The sequence below is a fragment of the Rhinopithecus roxellana genome, chromosome 21, assembly GCF_007565055.1.
Source record: "Rhinopithecus roxellana isolate Shanxi Qingling chromosome 21, ASM756505v1, whole genome shotgun sequence".
In the NCBI taxonomy this organism is placed as follows: Eukaryota; Metazoa; Chordata; class Mammalia; order Primates; family Cercopithecidae; genus Rhinopithecus; species Rhinopithecus roxellana.
In genome coordinates, this window is record NC_044569.1 from 27,589,395 (window position 1) to 27,604,340 (window position 14,946).

Genomic DNA, 14,946 nt, shown 5'->3' on the forward strand with positions numbered 1-14,946 from the left:
ATTATGTTCCTCCAAATGATGATGAAATGATATTATTGAAAAGCATTATTTTCAAAGAACCTAATTTTTCAGATGAGCAGAGCATTTTTAACTAAAGCTGAAAATTACTTTCTCAAATACTGAAAATAATATTGTAACTGTATCTATAAACAGTCTTGGCAGAAAAATACAATAATTGACTATCTCCAATTCAAAAATATTCTATCTTATTAATAGATAATCTTCTTATTTGTTCTGTGTTAAAGTGTGCTTGCCTATGAAATAAACATAAACTTTCTTACGGATTTCTATATGAGAAAGATGAATCTGCTTTTCAGAAGTGGCTAACTCAGTAAGTAGAAAAAATAATTGAAGAGTGAACTCAAATTCATAGATTTTTCTCCATATTACAACAACTTGATTATTTGATCTTCTTTAATTTTTTTATTCCACATTTGCATGTCTGTGGTGAACTTGAGTAAAAATATTAAATGAAATATGTAACATAAAAATATATGCATTTCAATATCAAAGTGATTATTACTAAACTAATTATAACCTGAGACAAAATAAACAATATATTAATGCTAAAATATTGCAAGTTATATGACCAGACACTACATAATTCTTTTAGGACAATACATAAAAACAGTAATGTTTAGTATGTAATTATACTTATCAAGTACTTTATGACTTATAAAAATAATTCATTATTTAAAATATAACACAAAGAGGAAATAAAAGTACAATAGCCATTGTTCATTAATATCAAGCACAACTGTGGCTTTAAATAGTCAAGAATATACTTTTACTTTTGAAATTAGAAAATAGAACGAAGGATATGAAATTTATTACCAGGGTCTACTAGATTTTATTTTCAATAAAAAAGATATTTAATATTTCTGTTAAAAAAAGAATGAGCTATTAATTATTCTCTTAATCTCATAGATGTATAGCCTTGATGGAGAAAATTTTAAAAGTACATTGAGATACAGTGTAGAATTGTGATTAATATTCTGTCCTTAGTTGCAACCTGCAAATGCCCCCGCTTTCTGCAAGAGTAGCTTCCAATCCTATGGGAATGGTAACTGAATCACATCTAGCAGGAAAGATTTAAAAAATGACCTTTCCTTGACTGTATATATGGTCATGGGCACAATGACATGAATTAAAAATGACCAAATAAATAAACCTCACACATTTTTGTTGTTGTTGTTGTTGCAAACTTCTGAATGAAAAACACGAAAAGAAAAGGTTTGATGAACACGTCAGACCTTAGTTTCTAAATTGATTTTTGGACTTGCACCGGGTACAAATATGGAGCTCATCCAATTTGACTTTATATATTCTTTAAAATTTTTATCACTTTATTTTAATTTTAATGGATTCTTTGGGGGAGCAAACAAATCCAAATATTCAATTGATCTTGTATCAGAATTTTGTATTTCTAATTAGTTTTTATTCTTTTTTCTATCTTCTATTCATAATCAAAGCTGTTACTTCTATTATTAACCATGTGCTCTATGTATTAATCTTAATATCTGTACTCTATTCTGCTCCAAGTGTACTGATGTGAGCAAGATGTGGGATATAGCCCTGAATCTAATACTGCGTTTATAGTCCTGGGCTAGAAATTAGCCTTCCACAAGAGTTTCAAAATGAAATACTAACTTATTCCCATTATATTATAAGAAAGTTTTATGAATACTTCCTTTTATTTGGTCAATAATTCTAGTTTAGTTTGTATCCAAATTTTAACGTTTCCTCTCACCCTGATACTATGAATCGTATGCCTCAATTTCGCTGATGTTTGCTACAGAAAAATATGGGGAGATGATTGAAATTAGGCTATAGGTGCTGGAAATCCAAATTTTTTTTTAAAGAGAAATTTAACTTTGGGACCCCATGTTTTAACCATTACTCTTTCTTCTAGAGTAAGATAGATTATCAAGAACAACAGTTGTGGGTAGAAGAAGCAACGGCAGGTCAAAATTGTGGCGTTATGGTATATAGTTCAGATTTCTAGGTACTTATGCCTTCTAAAATTGCAAAGCATAATCACTTTATCCATACTAAATAAAACTCTCATTTTATTAGGTAAAAGGTGATAGTTATGTAAATAGTATATATGTTTTTTGAGGCAGGGTCTTGCTGGCACAGGGTGCTATTGACTCACACCAGCCTCAACCCTCCTGGCTTAAGCTATCCTCCTACCTCAGCTTCCCAAGTATGTGGGATGACAGGCACCTGCCACTGTGCCCAGCTAATTTTGTTTATTTATTTTTTTGTAGAGACATGATCTCTCTATGTTGCTCATGCTAGTCTCAAACTCCTGGGCTCAAGCTATCTTCCTGCCTCAGCCTTCCAAAGTGCTGGGATTACAGGCATGAGCCTCTGAGCCCGGTCCATTTTTAAATCTTAATTACATGGAAATTTGAGCAATTAAACAATATGCAGGTGAGAACACTTTCATTGTAACACATACATAATATATATACATATATAGACAATAAATATCTGTAGGTAATACATACATATATACAAGATAAAGGTGGCATTAATGATTGGTTCAAGACAAAATTTTTGAAAGACGGTATTACAACGAACCCACCACTTGGAAATGCATTAGGAACCAATGTGACTTCAAGATGTTTTAGCAATTTAAATGTTAAAATGTGAAGTCACACGAAAAAGAATATTCAAGTGAAGCACTGTATAAGTAAAATGCCCAAAACAGAACTATCCAGGACAGGAAGGTATCCAGTAAATTGTTGACAGTGTCTCCTCCTTCATATGATGAGGAGATGCACCCACCATTGGCTGAGACTCCGACACTGATAGATCTCCTCTTTCTTGAGTGTTTCAGATTTCCTAGACCACATAGCTAATTGATTTATTATGCTAGGTTATGTGTAAAATGATTCACATTTGTTCACCACCTATTGTATGTTAGAAAACCAAAATCTTCCTTCTCTTTGCCTTTACAATTCTGACTTCAAAGAGCATGAGTTCCTTCTTCCTGTTCCAAGCCCGCACACATTTTTTGTTTTGGAATAAGTGACAATCCTTCAGTGAGAAAATTATACATGATTTTATGTTGTTTGAAAAATGAGTATGAATAGGAGATAGTTGATAAATGGTTAAAAATACGGATTCAAAGAGCCAGGCTAGAAATATATTTGGGATCAAAAATTAGAATTGACAGGGTTAAATTTCCTTTGTGAAATAATGTAGGGGAGTGTGTAGATAAATAACCAAAAAGGCTATTGGATCTAACTTTGAAGGACATTATTATGTAGAAAGCAAGAAAAGGAACAGAATCTCATGAAGAAAAACACAAAGAAATTACAGGTCTAGGAAGATCAAGAGAGTGTCAGAAACTGAGTAATAAGGAAGAGAAAATTTAAGAGTGAGTAACTTTATCATTGCCACAGGAAAGTGAGAGAGCATAACCACCATTTCAGTGGAGAATTCATTGGATTTTGTATTAGGTGAAGGCATTAATGATGTTAACAGGAACAATCTCAGTGGAGTAGCAGAGGATAGAGGATAGATAGGTTGTAGTCAATGGAGAGAATTTGTTCTACTCCACTTCAGACTAGAGCTTAAGTGTTCTGTTTTTGTATGTTCAGAGAAGTGCATTTTAAGGGGTACTTAGAGACACAAGACCATGTACAGAGCACAACGATCACGATTTGGAATGATGAAAAATGCTTGCATTATAAGAAGAAAAATAGGAGAAGAATCTGAGGCTACTTTGGTTGGAGAAAAAAGACACGAGATCATGAATAGTTATCTAAAAATATTTGGAAGACTTCTACATGTAATAAGGATTAGATATGTTTTTAAAATGCCCAGAAGAAACCATTAGAATCATTACTTTGAATTGAAAACACATATCTGACTAAATAAAAAATATAATAAAGATGGAGCAAAATGTTTCCATTAGCTCCTCATTTCAATGGGGAGATCTTATGCATTCCCAAAATAAAGCATAAGGAAAATATTTTATTTACAGATATACAGGAAAATACTCAAAAGCAAATATTGTAATAGATAAAAATAATATACATTTATTGTATAGGATATATCTTGAAATGTTTATACATTGTAAAACGCATAAACTGAACTAATTAACATATGAATTACCTCATATATTTATCATATTATTGTGTTGGGAACACTTAAAATCTACTGTCAGTCATTTTCAATAATACAAACTTCAGGTAGATGGGAGGAAAAAGTTTAAGAGATCTATTCTTTCGTACAAGCAAGTCACCATGATGAATAGCAAGACTCTTCTCTATGTTCATTGCTCTCTTCCACACTTCTGGAAGTGAAAATAACCTGCCATCATTTATAGAGGAAATCGACAGCCCTCAACTTCAAATGTTCACAGCATAAAGACTCCTTATTACCACAGATAATATTGCAGTGACATAATATTCTTTTGCTGGCTTCCCGAGAACGTTTAATTTATTATTATGGAGAAAGTACTATGTTGATAGACTCTGCTATATACTTCTATATGTGGATGTGAACATATATTGCTAAGATGTTTTCTCTATCTTTATTATATATCTTATACTTTTATTATGTTATTACATATAGCATGTTGTCTTCTCTTCAGGGACTTTGTGCTGATTAGAAAAACAGAAATAAAAGAATATAATGCAATGCAATATATGTTATATTATCTGTATGGTTGCAAAACACTTATGAACAATGGAATTTCAATTATTTTTTCTGCAGAGTGACGGGTAAGGGTTGTTTCTGATCTGGAAGAGATAAAAGAAAAAGTAATCTTTAAAAGGTAATTTACAGATGGTAAGGGAGATTCTCAGCTATTGGGAAGGAAATTTGAGCATGGGCAAAGACAGCGTTATGAATGTCAGAGCAAGCTTAAAGAATTGAAAGTGGTTTGGAACGGCCAGAGCAAAGCGTGTGTGAAGGAAAGCATGTGTGATGAGGCTGAAAAGCTCGAATGTGTCAGATTGTGAAGCCGTAGAAGCCCTTTGGCCTTTAGGGTGTAAATATGAGATGAATATGAACTTTTAAAATAAGGGTTAATTTTAATAAAAGTTAATAATATAAAGATTCTGAATAACAGACATTGGGAAAATAATTTCTATACATAAAAGTACCTAAAAATATATTAATTTTCTATTTAATCTCCAAATCATGACAAGCTGTACAATTAAAATTCAGCAAAGTAATTTATGCCTTTTGAACCTGTTTCAGTGGTTGGACTAACATTGTTCTATAAGGTCTTTTTCTTCTTAAGAAATCTTACATGGGAAGAAAAATGGAAGGACAACAGCAATTGAAACTGACGTTTGTTAATAAGTTTAAACACAAATTAGTCACCCGAATAAACTGTGCAATTCTTTGGTGGCACAATAATCATACTAATGACCCACAGTTGACGTCAATTATTATGAGTATATTACAAAGGCATTTACTTGCAAATTGCTGCCAGATTTATGAATTATCTAAGCAGATCGAATGCGATCTTATTAAGGGTGCTAATGATGTTTTAAGTGGATAAGGAAAATTGGAAAATTCACCATGAAACACTAAGCTTTGGTAACACATATTTTCTTTAGCATAAGAAAATGGGCCCTCGTTATTTTCAGTTGGCAGCAATAAATTGTTTCAAAATCAAAAGCAAAGAAAATATATACTTACTACTGTTTAGACCCTTAATAAAAGAATTCACATAGTTCATGTGATGTATGCAAAACTAAATTATAAGTAGAAAAATCCATAAACATTTTAATGTGTAGAATGATATGCATACATTCACTTTTACTATATTATGTTGCAAATAAAATTTCAATAAAGCAAACTTCACATTTAAATAAATCAACCTATTATGAGGCTGGTAAAAAACAAAGTCAATTGCTTCCATGTAATTTGTGTAACAAAAAGACATTGTTATTTTATTTGAATTATAGTATTTAAATATGTGGTTTTATATACTGTGAATGAATTATTTTATAAGTAATAAAACATTACATATGTAAATATTTATATAAAGAGACTAAAACCAAAGAAGAAGATGTACACAAAAAGAGAAAGGTGACTTTGGGAGTCTGAGGCGGGCGGATCACAAGGTCAGGAGATCAAGGTCATCCTGGCTAACAGTGTGAAAGAGTGAGACTCTCTCAAAAAGAAAAAAAGGAGATAGAGAGAAAGGTGAATGAGCAGTATTAAAAATTAACGTCCAAATGCACATATCCATTGAGAGCAATTTCTGAAACAGTAACTGCAGAGACTTTTAAATAAGCTTCTGAAAATTACGAACCTGGTATTTGATCACTGCTTGAAAATATAATTCCTATATATATTTATTTCATTTCTGGATACTAGTCTCTATTCTATCTCTTTCTCCATGCAAATAAGTACAATATTTGGATTTTTATTGGATTAAAGAAAATCCTGTCACTACATCTCCATATGGCTAACTCCATACGCATAATTCAAATTCTCACATTATTCTGATGTACTTAATTGAAAATAGATGATTGTTTCATAGGCCTAGGGAAATTTAGGAATTTTCCTGGAAGAGTATAGATGATACCATTGTATAAGTTAAAAACTGATAGCCATTTTTCAAAGCTGATTACTATTTCAAGCAAAGTTTGTAAAAAGTTTCTAATATATCTTCAAAATTTTTCTTTGAGAATTGTTGCGCTTTCCTTGTTTTTTCTACATCTCAAATCAATGAATGTAAATGAACTTATATTTGTGATATTTTTCTAGCTGAAACAAATAAAAGTGTCAACTCCTTTATGACTAACATATGAATTATAGCTTCAGTAATCACTTCTGTGGATACTTCATTTATATCATTGTATAGTCTCTACAGAAATTATCCATCTTTTAGAAATCTGCACGACATAGCATCTTTAATTTATATACCTACTTACATTAAATTTGTTCCAAAACTTTTGTCTCTAGAAATCTGCATTCTAATAATCATTTAACTTAAAAACCTGTGTTTATGTGACAAACCATATTTGGTTAGTAATGCAAATAGCAACTAACATACTTTAAAAAGTAATTATAGGTAAAGTGTTAAATTATTTAAAATTTTAATAAGTGTACTAGTATTATTAACCAAATATTGAATTGTTTCTATATCTAGCACTGATATGCTAACACATGCTGGCACTCAAATTATGTGTAGAGTAAGTGAATGTATAAATTTAACAAAGCAAATTCTTCTAACGAAGTCAGTCATGTTTTCTTTTTAGCAAAAACCCACAGAAAATAACATTCTAGTCTGAGTTTTCTAAATCACACAAAACGGCAACTGTAAACCATAAATTAGAGAGAAATACTATTCCAAAACATCCTCATTTTAATATGCTTCTTTATTTTTGGTGTTAACATTAATTTTCTTTATTCTGGCATATGAAAGCCCAGAGGGTGGTCATGCCTCATTGCCTTAACATACGCTGTTTCAGTTGCTGAAAAGAATATGAGGCAACAGATTAAAGGGGGGAAACAGTTTCTACCTAGGTGTAATCAAAAGCATAAACTTGGAAGATCATGTTCAGATAAGGTATTTCGAATCTATGTGTCAGGATGAGAAGAGCTCGTTTAAAAAATGATCTCAACTCTTGTTGATTAAATGCCTCTGGAAAATGAGTCTTTATTACAGAGACACAATGAAATTATTCCAGAAACACTTAGACTTTACAATAAAGAAAAATTTAAAGTAGACTGTTGCAATGTAGTAAATTTTTACTTTTCCCTGTTCAAATATTTTAATGAAATATGCCTAGAAGAAACTCTTACATTGCAAATGCCAATATTACCTTAAAATAATACAGAGAAAAATCTGGACTTTTAAAAATAGGGTTTTTTAAAACATGAAATTAATTTAACAGACCTCAGAAAAGATAACTTCTCATTGCAATCTGTGAAGCAATGTTAAAATCAGAATCTGACAGAACTATACTTATGAGAATATAACATTGTCATTTCAGACTAACTCATCTGCTGGAAAAGAAACAAAAAATGAGCAAGCTGAACAAATATTATAAGAAAATAATTTGAATCAACACTGAACCAGGCAAGTGGTGATGATATGAGAGGTCATGACCCAGAGACAAAGGAAGGAGCAGAGATATGCCTGCAAACTCAAAAGCTGCTTTTCCCAAGGAAGGATTTTGTTTACCCAAAAGCTGTACAAGGGAGGCTACAAAGGCTGAGTAAAGTGCTTGCTAATCTCCTGGGTCTGTGATGACAAAAGATGAAATTCAGAGCCCATTAAAGAAGAAACCTGTGAAATATGCCAGAATTAAATTTAGGATTCTTGAAGGACTGCACATTAACAGTATGTGTAAATCAAAAAATAGAACAGCTCCCACCAAGAATTAGGCCCAGAATAAAAGTATATTTTATGTGTGGAACAAAATTAAACATATTAAAGTGAAATCTGACAGAATACAAAAGAGATACTGTGAAAGCCCTAATAGCTATTGAAACATTTTACACACGTGTCTCATACGTTAATAGAAGCAGCCAAAAATATCATCATGGGGACTGGAAATGTGAACAACATGATTCCAAAAATTGACCACATTTACATATATGGAATGCTAGTTGAGGTGAATAGAAGGTCTTTCAGATGTGTTAGAATAGTCACTAAAATTAATCAGACGTAGGAGCATGAAGTTATTCTCCATAAATGTCAGCAAATCAAATGTACACATGTTGTGGTACCGGCTAACATATTTAAATGTGTGGATGCTGCTTTAGTCATGGTAAGAAGGAAATACACTCAAATACATAAGGCAGATGGAAAGAAAGGCTAGAAATAAACGAACAAAACAACATCTTGAGAAGAAAGCAAAAGAAGCCTAGTTTAATCCAATGTATATACTATTGAAATAGAAAGCAGTATTCAACAGAGAATCAGTAAAGCCAAATTGTAGTACTTTCACAAGATTAATAAACTTAATAAAACTGTAATACAACTGAGAAATACATGGAGAGATGGTAGAAATTTTGAGCATCAAGGATGAAAAAATGGCCATAAGTAGTAGTTCTAGAGACAGTATAAAGATGAAAATAAGGGCCGGGCGCGGTGGCTCCTGCCTGTAATCTCAGCGCTTAGGGAGGCCTAGGTGGGCGGATCAAGAAGTCAGGAGATGGAGACCACGGTGAAACCCTGTCTCTACTAAAAATACAAAATCTAGCCGGGCGTGGTGGCAGCGCCTGTAGTCCCAGCTACTCAGGAGGCTGAGGCAGGAGAATGGCGGGAACCCGGGAGACGGAGTTTGCAGCGAGCCCACGCGCCACTGCACTCCAGCCTGGGCGGCAGAGCGAGACTCCGTTTCAAAAAAAAAAAAAAAAAAAGAAAGAAAACAAAAGATTAAAATAAGAGGGTCAGATAAGTTGATACTAATAACTTTGAAGATTTGATTAAGTTGAAAAATTCCTTGAAAAATACAATACCTAGTTTGACTCAAGAAGACAAAAATACATCATTTAAATAAATTGTATCCTAAATTAATCATCTTCCTACAGTGAAAATTCAAGCTCAAAAAATTCACAAATGAATTTTTACAAACACTGAAAGAAAAAATAATATGTAACTTAAAAATTCTTTGAGATATTTTCTAAAAAGAAGAAATAATGTCCAACCATTATATGAGACCAGAATAACATTTATAACAAAACATATAAAGACATGACTCACAAGTTAAATTGAAAGGTAATGTTTTCTATAAATATATCTTCAAAAGTCATGATAAAAAAAACTACCAAACTTATTTCAGTAATATAAGTCAGCTTATGAAAATAAAAGCTATTCATTATTCTGTCAGACTGAAAGCCATATGATCCTTTTAATTGCCATACAATGGCATTTGATAAAGTCCAAGTATATAAGCATTCAAAAAATGTTTAACAAACTATGAATGACAGGAACTTATAGGATAATGCCTGTATTGAAAAAAATAGCTGCAGACAAACCTCATGTTCATTCATGAAACTTTCCCCCTGAGAAATTAAGAATAAGAAAACACTGTGTTCTGTTAAAATTTAAAGGTGTTAGCTAGTTAAATAAGGAAAATAATGTAAGGTCCAGAAAGCAAGCAATAAAAATGTCATTTCTCCAGAATATATAATTGTGTAAGTTCAAAATTCAGAATCATCTACAGATAAATATGAATTAATGAGTTGTTGCCTTATGAAATAAAATAATCATATATAACAAGTGAGTATATCTTTACAACAACCTTAAAATTGCCCACACTCAATAATTCAATTATAGAATATTATAAATTCCACTTGTATCAAATCCTATATTACCTTGTCACACCAAGTATTAACTTTGCCACTCTATTTGACATTGCGAGCCACCAATCCATGTCTGGTAATTTTAACCTTCTGACTTTATTCTATTTTTATTTTCATAGCACACCTCTCTTTGTAACTAAATACATTATTTATTTATTTATTGTATCTTTAATTTATTATCTGTCTTTCCCTGTGGATGGGACTTGTTTGTTTATTCATTGTTGTATCTCATATATGTAGAACTGTGTTTGGTACATAATAAGGACTCATTTCTGTAAGGGTTGTTTGACAACATGGGACATCACTAACTCACTCTATTATCATTGCCACTCTGTAGGTTCTGAAAAGGTGAATTGAATTACGTGTTATTAACAAAGTTTGTACAGGCTAACTCCATACCTTCTTTTTCGCATCCTTTTGTTTTCTATGTTGTGTTCAGAATAAATTTCCTAAAACAATCTTTATGAAATTATGATCTCAGGACAATAGAGTAAGTGGAAACAGAACAATATTTCACTAACAATAAATAGAAAAAAGTCAGGTAAAGTACCAAAGCCTGGTATTTAAAATACAGATTTGTAGAAGCAACAAGGGCCAAATGAAATAAATTTCAGAGTGAGAACCAAATTAATGAAATATCTTTCAAAATTCCAATGGGAGAAATAGAAAAAAAAAATCTTAAAATTGCATATGAAACTGTAAAAGACCCTGAATAACCAAAGTAATCTTGAGAAAGAACAAAACTGGGGACACAATACTTCATGACTTCAAACTACATTACAAACATATACTAATCAAAACAGTATAGTACAGCCGTAAGAACAGACTCATAGAACAATGGAGCAGGATAGAGAGCCCAGATATAAACTAATCTGTATATGGTCAAGCATTTTTTGATAGGGATGCCATGAAGGCACAATAAGAAAAGGATAGTCTATTTAATAAATGTTGTTGGGAAAACTGGATATCCATATGCAGGAGAATAAAATTGGACCTTTTTCTTATACCATAAACAAAAATTAACTTGATATTGATTAAAGACTTAAACTTAGGACTTGAATCCATAAAACTCCTAGAAGAAGATAGGTGAAAAGCTCCTTGACATTGCTCTTGGCAATTTGGATATGACACCGATAGCACATGAAACAAAAGCAAAAATAAACAAGTGGGATCATATCAAAGCACAACGTTTCTGGTCAGAAAACAAACAAACAGAAATCAACAAAACAAAGTGACAATCGATATAACTTTTTAAAATAGGTTGCAAACCATATATCTGATAAGAGTTTAATATCAAAAATAAGGAACTCTTACAATTCAGTAGCATAAACAACCAAAACAAAGAAAGATTGATTTAAAAGTAAGCAAAAAATCTGAATGGACACTTTTCCAAAGGTGACATATGAACGGCCAACGGTTACGTGAAAAGATACTCCACATCATTATGCATCAGGGAAATGAAAATTAAAACCACAATGAGAAAGCCCTTGGATCAGTTAGCATCTCTAATATTAAAAAGCAAGAGATAACAAATGTTGGGGAGGGTGTGGAGAAGAGGGAACCCTTAGGCACTGTTGGTAGGAATGTAAATAGGAACAACCATTATGGAAAACAATTTGGAGGTTTCCAAAAGCTTAAAACTACCACATGATCCAACAATCCCACATCTGCGTATACATCGAAAAAAAAAAGTATCAGTATCTCAAAGATGTATCTGCACGCTCATGTTTATTGCAACATTATTCACAATAGTAAAGATATAAAAACAACCTAAGTTACCATTTACATGTGAATGGATAAAGAAAATGATGTGCACGTATAATAGAATATTATTCATCCATAAAGAAAAGAAAATCTTGTCATCTGTGATAACTTGGATGAACCTGGAGGACATTATGCTAAGTGAAATAAGCCAGACACAAAAAGACAAATACTGTATGATTTCACTTACATTTGGAATCTTAAAATGTTGAAATCACAGAAGCAGAGAGTACAATTATGGCTGCCAGAGGCTGGAGAGTGGGGGAGATGTCCAGATGTCAATCAAAGGGAATACACTTTCAATTGTCAGATGGGGGAATCTCACGTATGGCATGGTGACTATGGTTAATAATGTCATATTATAGATTTGAAATTTGCTAAGAGAGTAGAACCAAAGTGTTCTCACCACAAAATATTGTTAACTATGTGAGATAATAGTTATATGAATTAGCTTGATTGTGGCAATCATTTCAAAACGTAAACATATGTCAAATTATCATGTTATATAATTTAAACATATAAAAATTTTATCTGTCAATTATTCCTCATTAAGACTAGAAAAAAACGAAATTTCAGAGTGAGAGCAATGATTTAGAAGTGAGTGAGACAACTACCACCAGAATTGTTTTCATTTTCTAACCCTGGATGCTTGGACATCGTAGAGGAGTGTTGCTGTGTTTCTCTTTGGAGAAACAGCTTTTGGAAGGTTCAGAGGGCTGCAGTAACATATGGGAAACTTGAAGGGCCTCAAAGACAAGGCTAGTTTCCCTGACAGGTTCTTTTCTAATGCTAACATTATGCAGAAGAGTGCAGAGCAAAGAAACAGGCATTTGAAAACTAGAGCGAAATACCATGAAGTATTTCAGTACTTAAATGTAAAAAGTCACAGCTGATGGAATGGATTCTGCAAACAGAATGTACAAGATATGCAAGAAAAATAGTGTGTACTGACAAAGGACATAACTTGATTTTTCCTTTGGGAAAATATATTTTGTTTGGGGGCTACTAGAAGTTGGGAATCTGAGCTTGATTATTCACAGATTTCTTTTGGGGGATAAGAGAATCCAGCAATGATTTTGGTGTTCAAATAGGGTTACTGTGACAACATTGAAGACTTGGATGTTCTCAAACACCTGATCAATCTTTCCTTCAAGATACTTGGCCTACTTTGACTCTTCATGTGGCGGGATGCTAAAGAACCGAAACTCAGGAAGGCATGAAGGGAATCTGCTCCATCCTTCAGGACTAAAGAGACAAATGTCCTCCATGCTGATGATGGAAAGTCCTTGAAAGACACACCCTATGATTGAGAACAAACCAGACAGAGAGGGTCTTCCAAAAAACTCAAACACAGGCCTTACTAAGTTATTTCTTTGATATGATTGAGTTATTCAGCTTCTTATCAACCTTCCAGCTGAAGAAGCAACTCACTCTGGAGAAAACATAATCTTATCTCGTGTTCCTTAGCCTCCAACACACAGAAAACAACAAAACATTTTTAGTCATTGCAAGAATTATATTTTATTAATAATGAGAGGAAAGAGTATACAGAAAAATAAATGAACAGATGGTTCAGCTAATAGATTTAGTAAAAAAGGACTTTAAAATAAGTCTAATTAATGTGTTAGAGGAAATGGGTAAAAGATAGACAAAAATATAAAGATGATAAATTAAGCACAGAAGTGCCATTGATGACAGAAGAATGATATAGACATGCTCTGATAGACAAATAAGATATCAAGAATTCAAAGCTTAAAATGTGTGTGTGTTTTAATACCATACTGGGCATAGCAGAATGCAGACTTAGTAAAGCAGGATGACATATGTATAACAAATGTACAAATTTTAGCACAGACAGCAAACAAGCACCAGAAAAGTAAAATATATAAGAACATGTCAGACATGTGTGACAGTCTTAATAGTTATAATATACTTTTAATTGGGATACAATAAAGAACATGAAGAGAGAAGAGAACAAAAGCAATTTTAAAAAATTAAAGCCCCAAATTTGCAAAACTTCATGAATCCACACACTAAGCCACAATTTAAGGATACTCCGGTTAGTAAGAATAGAAGGAAAACCACATAGATCTTCTAATTTTAACACATATCAATCCAGCCCAAAACTTAGCAGCATAAAAAAGGTATTCACCATTTTTCATAATTCAGTGAGACAACTGGATGCTATTTGGGGCCAGCTGAGCTGGTACTGTGAGATCTGTGTTGGCCTCAATACCCTATCTGACAATTAGCTGTTTCTAAGCAGGGCGATGAATATGCTTGGCCATGTGACTCTCATCATCGAGCAAATGAGCTGATCTTAACATGAAGATGATGGCAGGGTTCTCAAGAGAATCAAACTATTAAGCTCTGAATTGTAAGGATTTGGATAATTCTGCTAACATCATGTTTGCAAATGTCCTCAAAACTCTCAAAATAACCCAAAGCAAGTTATACAGTAAAGCCCAGTCTTACAGTGTGGAGAAGAGACTCCACCTCTTAAGAAGGAGAAAATACAATTACCTTCAGAATCTAACAATTAAGTTACAAATTGTAAGAGTTTGAAAGATTCTGTTTATATAATATTTATGAATGTCTTATTGATCAAAATAAGTTATATTCCAGTTGTAAGGAGTGGAGAAGAGACTCCACCTCTTAAGGGAAGGAAAATAAAATTGCCTTCAGAAGTGGTATATGTACAGGAATGGGAGGATTTCATGGCCACTTTTGTAATCAGCCATATCATACATAACACTGTAAAACTGCTGAAAAGCAAAACCAAATCAAATGTTAGATGAACTGGTAGACACATATTACTTTTTAAAAATGAGAATAGCAATTGAATTCCCAAAAGAAAGAATGAAAGTCAAAGTACAATAGGATAGACTT